Genomic DNA, 18,703 nt, shown 5'->3' on the forward strand with positions numbered 1-18,703 from the left:
ACTAACGCCTCTTTCTCGATGACTGAGTAACTCAGTTCTGCCCCTTTCAGACCTCTGGAAATAAACAAAATGGTTTTCTCTATACAATTATGCTTTTGAAGGAGAATGGCTTCAAGGTCCTTTGAACTAGCATCAGTCATTATGGTAGATTCTTGTCCTGGTTCAAAACTCTGCAGGCAAGATGCATTTTTAAGACAATCCTTTATTGTCCTAAACTCATCTTTACACACTTCATTCCACTTAAACATAACACCTTTCTTTAGTAGTGACCTCATAGTTTTCGTTCTCTCTGCAAAATTGTCAGGAAACTTGGTATAACATTCAGTCATTCCTAGGAACTTGACAAGCTCCTCTTTTGAACTAGGACTTACAAAGTTACCATGTAGTTTCAACTGGCTCTTTTCTTGGTTCAACGCCTTCCAACATTGTTTTATGACCCAAGTAAGTGATTTAGTTTAAATTAACTTACATTTTCCTGCATTCAAAGTTGATACATTTTTTTACATCTCTGTAAAACCTCTAGCCCCCGTTTATTGTGTTCTTCATTTTTGCCATACACCAACACATCATCGTGATGGATTTTTATGCCCACAATACCTTTTAAACCTTATCCATCACCCGTTGAAAAACAGCCGCCGCCGAGATCAACCCAAATGGCATGCATCCAATTTTTTAGGAGCAAACGGGGTGACAAAGGCAGTCAGTTCTGGTGAATCTTGCTGTAATCTCACCTGATGATAAGCTGATGTGAGTTCAATTGATGAGAAATGCTGTGCCCCTTTCAACATTAATAGCATCTTGTTGATATTTGGCAACGGGTAGTGAGCAACAATGACTCACTTGTTCAGCTCTAGAAGCTCTACAGAGACACACCTCCCCATTATCCTTCTTCGCCATAACTACTGGGGCAAGCCATTCTGTGGCTTGTACCTCTACAATGATGCCATTATTCTTCAAATTGTCTGATTCCATTCTCATCTTGTCCTTAACAATCAATAGCACTGCCATGACCTTGTTCACTACAGGCGAAGTACCCTTCTTTACTCTTATCTTATGCACATAATCCTTCAAACAACCTAGTTTGGTCTGAAATACTTCAGGAAATTTGTGTTCAGAATTTAGGTTGGCACTGCACACTTTGCTTATTTGTTCAACTTGCTTCAGTCTGACCAAAGGATTTGCATTAGGATCAAGATACCAACTGATGAGAGAGTCACCTCTCATGGAGACATATACCTTCCCCGCAGATACTCTGTCCTTGAACATTATGGACCCACTAAAGTAACCCATCAATTATCAGGTTTGAAAAATTTGACTTTGCCTAGCAGATTTCTTTCAAAGAAATCCTTATGTATTAGCATAATCTTTGCCCCTGAGTCACACAACATTGAAACTGATACACCTTTAACTTGTACTATCGCCAAAGGACCACTTGTGCCTGTAAAATACTCTCCTCACTTGAAGAATCAACAGAGTCGCCACATGTTACTTCTTGAATCCTCTTTTTGTTATAATCAGAGCTTCTGCAACATTTTGCAACATGTCCCTTCTTCCCACATTTCTTACAGATAGCCTTCCAACCCACATAACCTTTAAAAAAATAACTTTCCGACTTGTGCTTTGCTCGTTCTGTCCTTTATGGGAGGAAACTAATGGTACTAAATCCTCCTTTTCATTGTTGCTTCCCTTTTTTATTACATCTACACAGCTAAACTATGTTTATAAGTTTTAGAAATGGTCACTACTTCAGAGAGTGAGGGATCATCTTTTTGCCAAAAAATTTCTAAGCTACATCCTAGCATAAATTGGTCTCGCAGTCTTTCTTCATTACTAGCACCAAAACTGCAGGTTGAGGCCAATTTTCTCAAAATGCTCATATACTCTTCAACTGATTCACCAGATCTGTGCAGACGCTTACCTAATTGATATCCCTCTAACACTCTTTGAACTCTTTTGGTAAGTAAAGTAAATCCAATTTTATTAAGCATATTTCATAATCATTCAAATTGGCACTCAGATCAGCTTTTAATTCAGGCAAATGTTCAAAAACTTCTTGGCCTTCTGACCATAGACAATGCAGGAGTAAAGTCATCTTGCGTCCTGCACTTAATGACATGCCGCAAACCCTGGCATAATGTGCAAACACACATTTCCATTTCTTCCAAGGAATTGGAGGCTCACCTGGTTTCATCAAGAAAAAAAAAAGGAGGCACAGTGACGTTCTGCATACATATTGGCAAACCCTAAGTGTAACAGCTGGGAGGCGTGGCTTAGCAACATGGCCGGCTAGACGTGTCCTAGCCCAGCTCCTGCCCTAACGCTATTAATCCTACATTATCCAGGCACACAAGAATTGTTAAAAAAGGTGCTCCTGGGGTGTGGAGCCCCCCCGGACCTGACCTGCGCTGTTTCGGGAGGAACTGGTCTGTCGGCGAAGGCTGGGGACCCGAGGGCCGGTCCCGATCAAGCGAGCGGCGGGCAAATGGCGACCGCCTCACCCTGAGGGCACTGGAGGACTGGAGACCGTGAGGGGCTGCAGAGCGCCCCCGCTGGAACCGCTGGGCTGCCGAGGGGGACCGGGCGGGACACTCGCCAGACCCGGTGGTGCTGCGGAGCGGCGGTGAGAGGTGCCGCCGCGGATCCTGAAGCCCACCCCCCCCCCCCCCGCGAGACCTGGTGGACGAGGCCTCGTTGCCTTCTCGCGCCCCGAGACGCTGCCTGAGAGGCCGGGACTGGGCCTGCAAAGTCGCGGTGACCGATTGCGGCGCATCGCCCTCTCCCCCCCGCCCCCCCAGCCGCCGGCCGGCGGAGAGACGCTTGGAGGTTTTCCCGACCCCTGACCCTGAAGTGCCGCGTGGCCCGCAGACGTGCGGGGAGGACTGCGGCGCCCTTCTGGTGGCCACTGGAGCCGGCGGCGGACGGCGAGGGGCAGTTCGCGGTAAGAGTGCTGGGAGCTCTGAGTAGGACGGCTTGAGGCGGCGCGGCCTACCTGCCTCCTGAGGGCCCTGAGTCACGCTGCAGGCTGCAGCCTGCTGCTGGGAGAGCGATCGCTGGGACTGGACTGCCTGGGGGTCGGTGGTGTCTCCTCCCCGTCCTGCAGCCTGCCTCCGGCCCGCAAGGATTGAGGGCGCCCCCGGCTGTGGGGTGAAGATAAGAGGTGATCTGGCGAGGCGGACTTAAACCCCCCCCTGGTTGAGGGGGCGCGAAGACTGGTAGTTGTGGCTGGGTGACCCTCAGACTGGACATTTGGAGTTGAGACACCCGCCTTCCCCCCCCCGCCTTGCCCTTGGGCGGTGGGAGGGCTCGGGAGACCCCGCGGTGGTGCCCGCGTGTCTGGGGTCCGCCGAGGCCGGGACCTGACCTGGGGCCGGACCTGTGGGTGCTCAAGGGATAGTCCAGCCGGACCCTGGGTCGTAGTGATTGGAGCCGTGCTGCAGCTCGTGGAGTGATACCGTTAGGTGCTTAGGTTCCCCCTGGGTAGCGCCCGGTCGATCGCCCTCGGTGACCGCAGTATTATGGGAAAGGACCGACCAGCGACGAGGGGTGCTCAGGCAAACAAGATAGTTCAGTACACTGTCCCGGGCCCCTTGGCGACGGAGCGCCCAGGCATGGATCGGAGGGTGGAGGCCCAGTCGGAGGCGGCGGCCCGGGATAAAGCTGATATCCTTGCGGCGATACGTGACTCCAGGGTGGCACTGGAAACTAAGATGGATGGGATGGCCATGGACATCAAACACCTGCGCCTTGACCTTCGGAAGGTGGCAGACAGGGTCACCACCACGGAAGGGGATGTGGCTGTGTTACAGACTGAGGTCCGGCAGATGAAGGAAACAATTGCGGCCCTCCAGGAGCATACCACCCGACTGGAGGAGCGGGCTGAGGATGCGGAAGGGCGGTCCCGACGAAACAATCTACGCCTTCTGGGTTTCCCGGAGCGTAAAGAGGGGCCGGCGGCAGACCTGTTTCTCGAGGAATGGATCGGCAAGGTCTTCCCGCACTTGCGCCTTTCTAAGCTGTTCGCAATCGAGAGGGCCCATAGGACCCTGGGTCCGCCTCCGAAACCGGGGTCTCCACCCAGGGCCATAATAGCCCGGTTTTTCAATTTTAGGGACCGGGATCTGATCCTACAACATATCCGCCGGACCAGCCCACCCAGGTTCGACAATCACGACATCCATATCTTCCCGGACTACACGAGGAAGGTGCAGGACCTTCGAAATGACTTTCTTCAGGTCAAACAACGGTTGCGGGCCCAGGATATCAAGTACAGCCTGCTGTTCCCGGCCAGGCTTCGAGTGCTGCATGGTGAGCGAACCCATTTCTTCGACAGCCCGTCGGCCGCGGAGGACTGGATGGACGCGCTAGGCTTGGCGGGGTTGGACCATACGCAGGGCTGGCAAGAACAGCGACGGCGAAGTGCACGACGGTGGAACCGCCGACGCGGTGCGGAGGGTCAACCCAGGGGAGATCGTACCACTCTGGAAAGTGAACGCATCACTGTGGGCCCGGATGGCACCCTGCAGACGGACCAGGTGCCAATCCCAACTCAAAACCAGTTCTCCCTGCTCTGCTTGGTCCAGGAAACCCAGTCGGACTCGGGGGGCGCAGCCAGCCCTCTGGTCGTATCTGCGCCGGACAATTGACTGGTAACTCGGATGGTCTGAATGTACTGCAGGGGGTTCCTGGACACTGTGAGTATCTTACTACCTTACACTTGGGGGATCGCTGCAGCCTGTTGACCTAAAGATCAGACTGTTCTCCGGAGTAATGGGAGTATCATGGTGAGGGGACGCGGGGAGCGATTTACCTGTTCTTACAATGTTAGTACTATTGTGCCAAAATTATCTTAAATGGCCGATTGTGGTGTGCCGCGGTAGCTGGCCGGGCCTCGGCCGGGCAGGGCTGCACGGTGCCAGGCAGTCGGCTGAACGTTCAACTACGAGGGGAAGTGACTCTTTCGAACTATACTATACTTTATTGTTGTGCTTGGTTTGTTGATACGCTAATTTCAAGTTGACTGGGGGGGATCTGAGGGGGGGTGTCACATTGGGGCGGGGGTCGTGGTCTCCTGACCAGCTTCGGATTGGGGGATGCGGTGCTACCGCCTGTGGGTGGGAGGTGTTGAGGTTCCTTGTTTTGGTTTTGGGGGGGTGCTGCCGGGTCCTTTTGTAATTTTTTTAAATGTCTGGTTGGTTTACCCTGTGGGGGTTGGGTGCTCTGCACTGTCCAAATGGTCTACCTGCTGAAGGGGCATGTCGCACTGAGGGGGGGTTCCAAGGGCCTTCAGACGGGGGGTGCTAAGTCAGAACCAACGATACTATGTCTGGTGCCACATGTAAATATAAACTGATGTCCTGGAATGTTAGGGGACTCAATAATAGAATCAAGCGGATCAGGGTGGCCACTTATCTCCGCCGGTATGGTGTCAGCTTTGCTTTCCTCCAGGAAACGCACCTCTGGGGAGACTGTCTTAAGTATGTCCAGCGTCGTTGGCGTGGGCAGTTATATGCTACGTCCTACTCTGGGTTTGCCAGGGGGGCCTTAATATGGGTGGCGCCAGGAGTTCCTTTTAAAGCGGTTTGCTCAACGTTCGACCCAGAGGGACGGTTCGTAATAGTGGTAGGCACTTTGGATGGTCGCGATGTATGTTTGGTGAATGTGTATGCCCCGAATGTTGATGATGGAGGGTTCTTGAGTCGGATGCTGGGATATCTGGATATAGACCCTGAGACGGAGCTCCTTGTGGCAGGGGATTTTAACTGTGCCCTTGATGGGGATCTAGACAGGAGTCCCCCAAAGTTAGACGCGAAACCCAATATGAGAGAGGCGCTGACACAGATGCTCCGTAGCTATGACCTGGTGGATATCTGGAGGCATCGTAACCCTGTTACCCAGGTGTACTCGTGCTACACGCCTGCTGCCAACACTCATAGTAGGCTGGATTATTTTTTTCTCCAGGGTGGTGTCACTGACCGGGTGGAAGACACCCACTATTTGGCGCGGTACCTGTCTGACCACTCTCCGCTCCTGCTTACATACTTGGTGGGCGGCCCTCGGCCCCACGTCCCTCTCTGGAGGCTCAATATTGAGGCTTTTGGTGATCCCACGTATAGGGAGGCTATTTTGCAAGGGCTTGAGGTGTATCTCGAGGTCAATTGGGGATCGGCTAGTACGCGGGCGTTTGAATGGGACGCCATGAAGGTGGTTATACGGGGCACTTGCCTGTCCACGGAAGTAGGGGTCAGGCGGGTACTGGAACGGGAGCTGCGCCAACACGAAGACCGGTTGGCGGAATTGGAAAGGGACTTCCCCACTGACAAAGAACAACGGCCGGAATGGACAGCCACGCGACAACGTCTGGGGGATACCTGGGCCTCGCTTGGCAAATTTAACAGGACAGCCAGTAGGAGGCGTTGGTACACAGAGGGCGACAAGGCTGGGAGCTTACTAGCGCGCTTGATTAGGGCCGAAACCCAACCCCACCCGATTTTGGCACTACAAAACGAAACAGGCCAAACGGTGTACACCCAACAGGCGATTAACGAAGTGTTCCGGTCCCACTTACTCCGAACGTATTCGGAAGCGCGGCCCTTAGCGGCTGTCGAGGATATAGACCAGTTTCTGGAGGGGTTACATCTGCCCAGCATTGAGGCGGAGAGTCAGGAGGGACTGGGGGGCCCACTTCGGGTGGAGGAACTGCGTGCTGCTATCACCCATCTGCGAACGGCCAAGTCCCCCAGGATGGATGGACTCGCGGCCGAACTTTATAAGGAGTTCGGGGGCGTTTTGGTCCCGAAGCTCCTTGAAGTGGCTATGGAGGCCTATGATCAGGGCTTGCTCCCGGACTCCATGCGAGCGGCGGCTATAGTTATGATCCCCAAGCCGGGGAAGGATCCCCTCCTTCCGGGATCCTACAGACCCATTTCCATGCTGAACGTGTATTTGAAAATTATCAGTCAGGTGCTAGCCTCTAGACTCCTTCCCTACCTTCGTTGCCTGGTCCATGACGACCAATCGGGATTTATCCCGGGCCGGAGTACCATGCGTAATGTCCGCCGCTTGGCCCAGGTCATGCAAACTTTGGAGGGTCGGGCCGGGCAAAGCACTCTGGTGTTCTCCAATATTGGGGGTGTCTTTCATAGATTCACATGCTTGAATATTCCCCGTCGTCAAAGTGGGAGTCCCACGGTACATAAAGATAGCAATAATGCTAATATATATATATGTAATAACATAATACATAATAAACTAGAGATAATACACGAAGATCCCGTCGACGACGGCACCGTCGACGGCTGTGGCAAAACACTCGTCGTCGACGACTACTTTTAAAAAGACACCGTCTCTGACAGCTGTGTCTACATCATCATCGTCGACGATCGCTCCAGGGATGACATCTAAGTCGATTAACTCGTCGACGCCAACGGCTACGCCGACGGCAGTTTTGCCTTTACATTCTGGAGCACAGCAGGAACACGCAGATTCCGCATCAGGATCGAGGTCTTTCGCCACTATGCCCCTAGTGCCTTTGCACACTTCACATTCTCCTGTCCTTACAGAGCCTTCTATGGACAGTTTCAGGGAGTCTACTCTCCAATTGCCACCTCCTACTCTCCAGCCACCCTCACCAATGATGGCTACTGACCATGAAACGGAATCCATTGCGGACGACGATGTCCTTGGTGATGCCCATAGTCCATCGGACTTGATTATTAAGTGTCAGGACACAAGTTCTGAAGACGGCGAGGAGGAGGACGATAACCAGCAAGAGGAACAATATGTACAGGTTCCTATGGCAACCTTTCCAGTATCTCTATTTTCCAACCTCCAGCATATGCTGGACGATTACAATAGGAGATTTCCTCCAACACCTCAGGGTACGCCGTGCCATGCTACATCGGAGACTCCAGAGCCTACTCAGCATCGACAGCAACCTTCCGAGCAGATGGCTCTTCCAGAAGGGCCCCGTCAACCTATCCCGTCTGATTATAGACAAGATGTGGAGGATGAGACAGAGCCAGAAAGGGAGGAAGGAGAAGTTCCCCAGGATACGGACGATGACCAAGACCCGGATATGGCAGAATTCGATGACTATCGAACGCAAACGCCCTCTCCTCAGCCGGGCGACTCCGGTGATTCACCTCCGGTTGACATCGCTAGCTTCCATATATTGATGGATAAGGCGGCAGAGCGCTTCAAATTGCCAAGAGCACAGCGAGAGGAAGACTGCTTTCTCTATGATTTTAAAAACCAGCCTTATAAACAGGTCCACACCATACCTATTATCGAGTTTGTGTGGAAGGAGGGAATAAAAATCATGCACGCTCCTAACTCCTTACCTGCTCAACTCCCTCGGCTAGAGAAGAAATATAGGGCACCGACTGGTTCGCCCGCTTGCTTGCTCTCGCATCCTAAGCCGGATTCAGTGGTGACCCAAGCAGCGCAACGGCGAGCACGTAACCCTGCAACTCCTATCACTGCTCCACCGGATAGAGAGGGTCGACGTTTGGATGCGATTGGGAAAAAGTTTTCATCCATGGCGTCTACATCAGTCCGTGCCGCAAATGCATTGCCCATTTTAGGTCGTTTCGACCGACAAATGTGGTCAGACATTTCTGCGCTAGTCTCGTTGATTCCGGAGGCATCCAGAGCGGAAGCGCACCAGATCCTTCAGGATGGCAGGAGGGCCTCAGAAGAGATGATCGACTGTGCTGTTGACGTTACGGGTACTGGTTTTCGTATCCTTGCCAGTGCTGCGGCTCTCCGACGTCAGGGTTGGCTAAAATCCACGTCGTTTCGGCAGGAGGTCCAGTCGAAGATACTCGACATGCCGTATGACGGTGAGTCTCTCTTCGGCTCTCACATCGATGAGGCACTAGAATCGATAAAGAAAGACACTGATACGGCAAAATCGCTTGGATCCTTGCAATTCAAAAAGCAGCCTTTTCGTGGTGCACGTGGACGAGGCACTTCTTCCAGCACTTTTCGAGGAGGACAGTCACAGTACCGCCAGTACAATCAAGGAAACCAGCGTTACTCCAACCAACAGTCAAATCGTCAGCAGCAGTCAAGGCCCTATAGAGGAAAATCTAACTATAGAGGCTCCAACAACAAGCGTCAATGACTTTCAAGTTCCGCAGAGGGTTGGAGGGCGAATCTCGCAGTTTTATTCCCAGTGGTCCATGATAACATCGGATCAATGGTATTAGACATTGTGCACAGGGGTCATGCCTTGGAGTTCACAGAGATTCCTCTAAATTCTCCACCATCAGGCCCGCCACCTCCCCATCTCGAGGAACTACAACATCAAGTTCGTCTTCTGGTAGAAAAGGGTGCAGTCGAAGTGGTTCCTGTATCTCAGCGAGGGAAAGGTTTCTACTCACGATTTTTCCTCATTCTCAAGAAGACGGGAGAGTGGCGGCCCATCCTGGATTTGAGAGCTCTCAATTTCTTTCTAAAACAACAATCTTTCCGCATGCTGACGCTATCGGAAGTCTTGCGACTTCTCTGCAGCGGAGATTTTCTAACAACGATAGACCTGCAAGACGCCTATTTTCATGTGCCAATACTCCATCGGCATCGCCAGTTTTTGAGGTTCAAAGTGGGACACATGCACTATCAGTTCAACGTGCTACCTTTTGGCCTACGATCAGCACCTCGTGTCTTCACAAAAGTTTTGGCCCCGGTCATGGCTCATCTGCGTCTTCAGGGAGTTCAGATCTTCCCATATCTGGACGATTGTCTTCTGAAATCCCAATCCTCTCAACAGCTGGCTCACGACACATGTCTCTGTCAGCAGACGTTCGAGTCACTGGGGTTAACCATCAATATGGAGAAGTCACATTTTGCACCGCTGCAGAGAAGAAACTTCCTGGGAGCAATTCTGGACACAGACTTGTCAAAGGCCTTCATCTCCCTCGAACGCCATCAAAAGATAGTCCGTCTGGTCTCTCTCATCCGGTCAAAGCAGTCAGTTTCTGTGCGGACGTTAAAGTCGTTTCTGGGGATGGCATCGTCCGGTATCGGACTGATCCCAAATTGCAGGTTACGCACTCGTCCTATACAAGAGGAATTAGACCTGCAATGGCGCCAGGTGTCGGGGTCTTTCCACGACCTGGTGAGAGTAACGTCCCGCATGAAGAACAGTTTGCTTTGGTGGGAACAACCATCCAATCTGGACGAAGGAACTTCGTTTCTGGCCCAGTCTCCGGATCTGACGTTGACCACAGATGCGTCCATGGAGGGTTGGGGCGCTCATCTCCTGGACCTTTCAATCAAAGGCAAATGGACGGCAACACAACGAACCTGGCATATCAACAGGCTGGAGTTGATGGCGATCTTCCTAGCGCTCAGATCATTTTTGCCCATAGTGCAGGGGGAGTCGGTGCTGGTTCAGACAGACAACACCACCAGCATGCACTACATGAAGAAACAGGGCGGCACAAGATCTCAGCCACTGTCTCGACTGGCTCAAAGGATTTGGGATTGGGCTCTTCGTCATCAAATTTCTTTAACGGCGGTCCATCTGCCGGGGGTATCCAACATCCTTGCGGATTCTCTGAGCAGGTCCACGTCATCCACTCACGAGTGGGAGATACATCAGCCGACTCTGGACCTGGTGTTCCGCCGTTGGGGTCATCCCATGATAGACCTTTTTGCAACCCCAGTGAATCGGAAGTGCCGATCCTTCGCAAGCTGGCATCCCCACCCAGAGTCCAGCGGAAATGCCCTTCTCATGGATTGGAGCGGCCTGTTTGCGTATGCATTGTCACCAATCCCGTTGGTGCCGAGGACATTGTGGAAGATGCGCAGGCAGCCCTGCCACTTAATACTGATCGCCCCTCGTTGGCCCAGACAAGCATGGTTTTCAGAACTGCTTCTGTTATCCCAGTGCAAACCCATTCATCTGCATCCACGTCCAGACCTCCTAACGATGGACAAAGGTCAAATTTGTCATCCAGACCCAGCCACACTTCAATTATCGGCATGGAACCTGAATACGTTGAATTTGCAAATTTAGATATGCCCCAAGAATGCAGAGACATTCTAGCGTCTGCTAGAGCTCCATCAACAATCAAAACGTACAAGCTAAAATGGAAGCGTTTTTGTCATTGGTGCGCTGCATCCAATGTCCATCCAATAAATTCCACTCTGGAGCAGCTTTTGCCTTTCTTTCTGAGCCTTGCTCCGTCTGGTCTCTCTCATGCCACCTTGAGGGTTTTTCTAGCAGCTATCTCGCGCTTTCAACACGATGGTTCAACGTCTCTCTGTTCATCCAGAATAATCCGACAGTTCTTTAAAGGTCTCTTCAGGAAGTTTCCTCCTGTTAGGCGCCCTCCTCCTGCATGGCACCTCAACGTGGTATTGTCACAGCTTATGAAGCCTCCTTTTGAGCCGATTCACAGAACAGACATCAAGTATCTTACCTGGAAGGTGGCATTACTTCTGGCCTTGACTTCTTCTCGGCGTGTTAGTGATCTGCACGCTTTCACGATTAAGCCTCCTTACTTGCAATTTAAGCCCGATGGAGTGTCACTTCGTACCAATCCTTGTTTTTTGCCGAAAGTACCTACTGATTTCCATTTGAACGAACCTGTCTTCTTAAAGACTTTTTTCCCGGATCCAAAATCTCCGGCTGAACAACGTTTACATTCTTTAGACATCAAACGTTGCCTAAAATTTTACATTTCAAGGACTACCCCTTTCCGCAAATCCGATCAGCTGTTTGTAGCATATGGACGGATGCGGAAGGGGCATTCAGTGACAAAACAAACAGTTGCAAGATGGCTCTCGGCAGCCATATCCTTTTGTCACCAGCAGGCTGGCAAGCCTTTACAGTGTTCAGTGAACGCACATTCGACGAGAGCGATGGCGTCATCCACCGCTTTGTTTGCTGGGGTGCCTCTTCACCAGATTTGCCGGGCAGCGACATGGTCCAGCAGGCACACCTTTACCAGACATTACTGTTTGGAGGCCATCAATGAGGCGGATACCGCAGTGGGGCAAGCAGTGCTTCATCATCTTTTTAGATAAGGTGAGCCTCTATTCCCTCCTCCATTTCTCTCTGTGATTGCTATATGCTTTTAAGCTGTATGTTATTGTCTTCAATTTTGGAGAATGTGTTTAGCAATCCCAGCTCTAAGGAGTTTACTGCTATCTATTCTATTCAAGCATGTGAATCTATGAAAGACACCCCTAATACTGGAGAAGAACAATTGTTACTTACCTGTAAACAGGTGGTTCTCCAGTATTGGTGTCTTTCGTAGATTCACATGCGACCCACCCGTCCTCCCCTCAGAGGCTCTCTTCGCCTCATGCGCTATAATTACTAGTGCTACGAAAATCTGAGGGCTTGAGCTTCTGAGGAGAAGGTTCTAGAGGGTGCTTGAGCCTGATTGGCTGCAGTTTGGACTAACATATTGACACTGATATGTTAAAAATGATTTTTTCTCTGATAATGCATTCCTATGGAGGAACCATTGTACAAGTTTTTCAGTGTGTATTATCTCTAGTTTATTATGTATTATGTTATTACATATATATATATTAGCATTATTGCTATCTTTATGTACCGTGGGACTCCCACTTCGACGACGGGGAATATTCAAGCATGTGAATCTATGAAAGACACCAATACTGGAGAACCACCTGTTTACAGGTAAGTAACAATTGTTCTTTCTGGACATCGAACAAGCGTTCGATTCCATCCACTAGCCATACCTATGGAGGTTTTTTTTTAAACTGGGCCTGGGGGAGGGGTTTGTGCGGTGGGTTCGACTATTGTATGCTCGACCGGTGGCGAGAATCCGCACGGGTAGATGCATCTCGGAGGAAATATCAATATCGAGGGGAACCCGGCAGGGGTGCCCCCTCTCCCCCCTGCTCTTTGCCCTGGCGATGGAGCCTCTGGCTTGCCATCTCCGTACGGTGCTTCAGGACCGGGGTATTCGAGTGGGGGCGGTGGAGCATGTGGTGTCCCTGTATGCGGACGACGCTCTGATCTACCTAAGTCGGCCGACGCAATCATTACCGATCCTGATGGCCGCATTGACACGGTTTGCGGCCGCCTCTGGCCTGGCTGTAACTAATACGAAATCCCAGTTGTATGCGATCGGAGAACAGGTGGAGTGGGAGGGGACCCCGCGTCCGGAGCTAGGACTCCCGTGGGTGGACGACTCGCTCCGCTTCCTGGGAATTAGGATTGGACGCAACTCGCCCACTTTCTTCCAACACAACATGGGACGGATAATCCAGGGTCTAAAGGGGAGCATCACCTTCTGGAACACTCTTAAGCTTTCCCTGATGGGGAAGATTGCCCTAATTAAGATGGTGATCCTCCCACGCTGTCTGTATACTATGCAGGGGTCCTTCTATGAGATACCGCACCGGGTCTTTCGAGAACTGGACTCTCTCCTAGTCCTTTTACTATGGAATGGGAAGAGATGTAGAGTGAGTCTGGAGGTCCTAAAGCGTAGATGGGGCGCAGGAGGACTGGAGGTCCCCGATCTAGAGTTGTATTACTTCGCCTCCCAACTGCAGCACGCGATTGCATGGCTGGACGCGGACCCCTATTGGGAGCGGTCCCTGCTGGCAGGGACGTATGGGAATGGGCAACTGGGTGCACTGCTTTGGCAGGCTGGGAGACGGCGTGATCTCGCCCCCCCACTGGTACGGCTGGCCGCCGCGGTCTGGGATCGGGTGGTGCGACGCCTCATCCACTCCGAGCCCTTTTCCCCTGACTTGGATCTCTGGCTGTTGCCGTCCTTTGCCCGGATTGCGGGGGTCATGTCACTGGACAAGTGGACGGAAGGAGGATGCCTCATGCTGGCGGATCTATATCCAAATGACAAGTTTATCACCTATCAGGAGGCGGTTGCCACCTTTGAGCTTGGCCCGGGACAGTTTCTCCAATATGCTAAAATAGCGGCGACAGCGCGGCAACTCTGGCCTACATTCCCGGAGGCCCCGGTGCACACTCGTACTCTTGTCACACTGCTGGCAATGGCGGGAGGCCGAAAGTTCGTGACTCACCTATATCGAGCCCTGAGAGAGGATAGACAGCTGAGGCCCTTAGCGATAGAAGATAAATGGCAGCAGGCGTGTCCACAGGAGATCACCACTCGTGACTGGGAAAAAATTCATGAAAGTGTGCGGAAGGTGTCAGTGAGCAACCGATTTAAGCAGACTCAATATAATATCATACATATGGCTTACCTCTCCCCAAAGCGCCTCCAGACCATAGACAATGCCAGGGATGCCCGTTGCCCAAGGTGCCCCAACCCTATGGCGGACTTTATACATATGGTATGGACGTGCCCAGTCCTCCAACTCTATTGGGCGTCGATACTGGAGGTCATGGGGAAAGTATCGGGTTGGGTAATAGACTTAGACCCGCGTCCATGCCTCTTAGGCTTAATCCCCCGGGACCCCAAACGAAAGGTGAGCAGACGGTTTTTAATACTGGGCCTGGTTACGGCCCGACGCCGTATTGCAATCCACTGGTTGTCCCCTCAGGGTCCAATGCTGGCTAAATGGAAGGCGGATCTGAGAGAATGGGCCCTGGCGGAGGAAGAGCACATAAGGCGCACGAGGAGGGACGGGAAGCTACCTGAGGTCCTCCAGGCTTGGGGGGCGATGTTTCAGGAGCTGGTGGGACTGGATACCCCCTTGACACACACAGGCTCAGTACTAGTAGACTCAGGACTAGAAGAGGAGCAGCCCCAGGACGATGCGCCGCGTGCTGGCTCATTATCAGGTGCACTTGGCAGAGACCCTATGTTTAATGTTTCGGAATAACTTTTTGACCCAACAGGAAGAAACCGGACAGCGTGAAAGGGGGGGAGTTATGGGCTCGGCAGCGGGGAGGGGGGTGCGGTTGGGGGTGTGGTGGGGGTGGGAGGGTGACGGGGGGGATGGGAGTTTGGATGTAGTTCTATCTGTGATGAGAGACATGTAACTACACAGTAGCTGCACAAGGGACAGTCGGGGCCCGCAAGGTCCTTGTTCTTGGTATGCTGTTGGCCGATTGCTAGCATGGTTAAGAGGTTACTTCTGTATCTAGAGCAATCATACTGGAATTCTGTACCTTGTTGGACTTACTGTAATGGGGATGAATACCGTCGAATTCAATAACTGAGATTTAAAAGAAAAGACACAGAAAAACAAGGGTGGACTGCTAACTGCATGTCCCACCCATCTGACTTCTTATGTACATTTCCGTCCCTACGAGGTCACTATACCTGTTACCTCTGCTGATTCCAGTTACAATGACAACAGTTTAAACGCGGCCGGCCCGAAGTGGTTGTAGGCGGCTTGCTGTGTTAAGATGCATATCGTTCTGAGTTATAATTTGATGCCTGATGATTACTGCAAGCGCTGCCGGCCATGCTATGGTTGTAGGCACTAAGCTGTGTCCATGTTCCCAATTACCAATAAAGGTTTTGAAAAATTAAAAAAAAAAAAAGTGTAACAGCTGGCACATAGAACATGTAAACTAAAAAGGGGAAAACTCAAATAAAGGTTGTTCAGGAAGCGTAGGGGTGGGCTCACTCAGCACAGTAATGTTTAAATTCATACATATCCGTAAGCCAGTTCAGTTCATGAATTGTGGCGTGAGTTGCGGTCAAGATACCGCAACACTGGTGTAGTCCGCTCTTCTCCAAGACGTCGCCAATTAAATGATGTCAGGTACATGGAAACAAGGCAAATGACATTCCACGTATAATATTCTATGGCATAACATTGCTGTGAGATACCACAGTATCCTTTAAGATATGGATAGGTCACCTCACCCACTTTGTCACATGCGTCATCATGTGTGACCTATACAGACCAAGGTACGCGAATAACCACCTTGGTGAATACTACCGCTATCCGTGAGTTCAGATAAAGTTTAGATAGTCGCAGGATCCAGATATTTAAAAATACCTTGGGGTATACTAGACTGGAATTACCACTTTATTAATGGAGAACCCCAGAGATGATTAAATGGGTTTGTGTGGATTAATGACTGGTATAATGTGTTACCTTTCCGTGATAGACTTGCATACATGTTTCGGCCATCTCTTGTGTCTGTTAGGGCCAACGCCCTTCGTTAGGGCTATATTGATATTGGTAAACAGCAAAGAAATGTTCTGATATACTACAAATGAAGGACATCAAGTCAGCATTAAAACCCCAGCTCTCACTCGCCATGTTCAAAATGAAACAAATAAGACAATAAGTGGCTTCAAAGACTTTCTCACATAGTCCAAAGTGGCTAGATTCCAATAAGATGTGAACCAGTTTTCAATGGATGGAACCTTTCCTTACTCAAAACCTGCTTACAACGGAAGAGAAATATCAGTTACCTCATCAAATGATTTTAACTCATCAGAATCAGATTGGAATGACAGTAAGCCATCAAATATTATATGAGGTGGAAGAGGGCAGCGGAGAGGTCAACATCAATATAGAAGGAATAATATTCCATATATTCATCCTGAAATACAACAACTTATGTGTGAATAGAATCCATACATGAGTTACCCTCCATTCCAGCAACAAGCTGTTTCTTGGTTCCTTCAGACTACTGCACCTTTTTTAGGCAGGGGAAGAAGAAGGGGACAGCAGATATCTTGGAGGGATAAGGACAATATCGAACAGGATGTGCGGATACCACAGCATGTTTGAGCTGAGGAAATAAATGTTTGAATTCTTCCGGAACGTAAGGTTGCAGGTTTTTCTCCCTAATAAAGAGACAGATTCAACAGAGATTGAGAGGAACACAGGTCTGTGCAAGAAATCCAGTTTTCTCTCTCCCCCTGCTAACATACCTTTGGAACTACTGGCCTTTGAGCAAGGAGTTACCTTGGATTTAGATAATTTGAAAGACAAACCCACTCAAGATTTTCACAACCTAACCACGCTGAAAAAAAAGACTGGAAGAACTTGGCAAACTGGACTCTGTGATCATAAAACCTGCTGACAAAGGTTGATCTGCATTAGTTATGCCTATCCAGATGTATAGGGAAGAGCGACCTAGACCACTAAAAGATACCAGGAATTACAGAACACTAGAAAGTGATGCCTCAAAAAGATTATAGGGGACATTGAATTTTCGGTACAAAAGCATGAAAAAAGGAATGGGTCACCAAAGAGAAGTATGTTTTTCTCCTAGAAAAGCAATCATGGATGCCTTATTTTTACTTCCTCCCAGAAGTACATAAAGGAAAGACCCCTCCACCTGGGGGACCAATTGTTTCCGGGCTCATTATTGGAATTCCTTTCTAAGTTTGTTGATTATTTCCTCAGGCTACTTGTCAACAGGATGCCATCATACGTGAAGGATACTAAAGATATGTTAAACATCCTTGAAGTGATAAAATTTGATCCAGCAACGGAGATCCTGGTTACTTTAGATGTAGAGTCTTTATATACCAGGATCCCTCAAAGAAAAGTCTCTGAGGGCAATAGAAGCACTCTTCAAAGAAATAACTTGGAATTCCAGCACACCGATAGACTTCATTTTGAACTTTGCCTAGATGGAGTTGACCTGTAATTTCTTTAAATTTGACAATTATTTTTTCTTCAAATTCATGGCACTTTAATGGCAGCACATTTGCATCCAATCTGGCATGCTTGTATATCCATCAGTTTGAAACAATGAATGTACTGAACCAGGACAACCCTTTCAGACAATATCTGAGAATAGGGATACATTATACTGATGGCATCTTTTTTATACAGCACGGCACAAAAGAGGAAGCCAAAGAATTTGAAACATGGAACAACATAAACTAGTATCTCAAATGTAGCGTCCCATGAGCATGGAGAAGATTTTATATTTGGACCTGTTGATAAAAACACAATGATACACTTATGTTAGAATTATTTTTACAAAAATACAGATAGGAACAACCTCCTTTGCATTGAAAGTGTCCATCCGAGGTCGCTCCGTAAAAATCTACCAGTGGGTCAGTTTCCAAGACTTAGACGGAATTGTATCAACAGTATCCTCTACAAATTATGAAAAAGGCAGAGAAAAAACCCAGAAATAACTCACAAGACCAACTGTTACACTATGTTAATAGATCAACACCAGACCACTTAATATGTATTACCACTTATGGAGTACATTCAAATTAGTTTTTTTTTCAAAAACCACTTTATTCGATTATTTAAAATCATAAAAGCATACTATTCAATGACATTTTTATAATCACATTTACAAGATAAAATAGTCATATTTACATATAATACAATTCTTATACACTAGTCTCAAGGTACATCAGGTGCACAGATTTCCAGAATATCTTATCAAATATGCTCAAGGTCTGTAAATAAAATCAATGGTAATACTTATTCAGATGTCTAATCGGTAAAATCTTTACGGTCTCTACTGACATTATAAGTTACTTTTACTCGCACTCACAGTTTGTTTCCTCTAAGTGTCTAATTTTTTTGTTACGGATAGATGTTACAATAAAATTTGCTACCCCAAACATGACAACCGAGGATTCCATCATCTGGTTTAGCTTGTATAAAACCCCTATATTTCAACAGAGGTATGATAAACCTTTTCCTTCCTTCCGTATAAAATGGACAAAAGAACACAAAATTCATAGTGTCCTGGTATGAATGATGATCACAATTACAGGGGGCGGCATCCTCCGGTTTACTCCACTCCCTATAGTTCCCCAGTAACACATGCAGTTGTTTAAAT

General features: G+C 49.3%; 1 protein-coding gene across 2 annotated transcripts in view; it reads left to right on the plus strand.

The window, feature by feature from the left end:
• Positions 1-18,703, plus strand: part of NUDT13 (nudix hydrolase 13) — a 632,694-nt gene that overhangs the window by 97,714 nt on the left and 516,277 nt on the right. The gene's annotated exons all lie outside the window — the stretch shown is intronic.

The sequence above is a fragment of the Lissotriton helveticus genome, chromosome 5_1, assembly GCF_964261635.1.
Source record: "Lissotriton helveticus chromosome 5_1, aLisHel1.1, whole genome shotgun sequence".
NCBI lineage: Eukaryota > Metazoa > Chordata > Amphibia > Caudata > Salamandridae > Lissotriton > Lissotriton helveticus.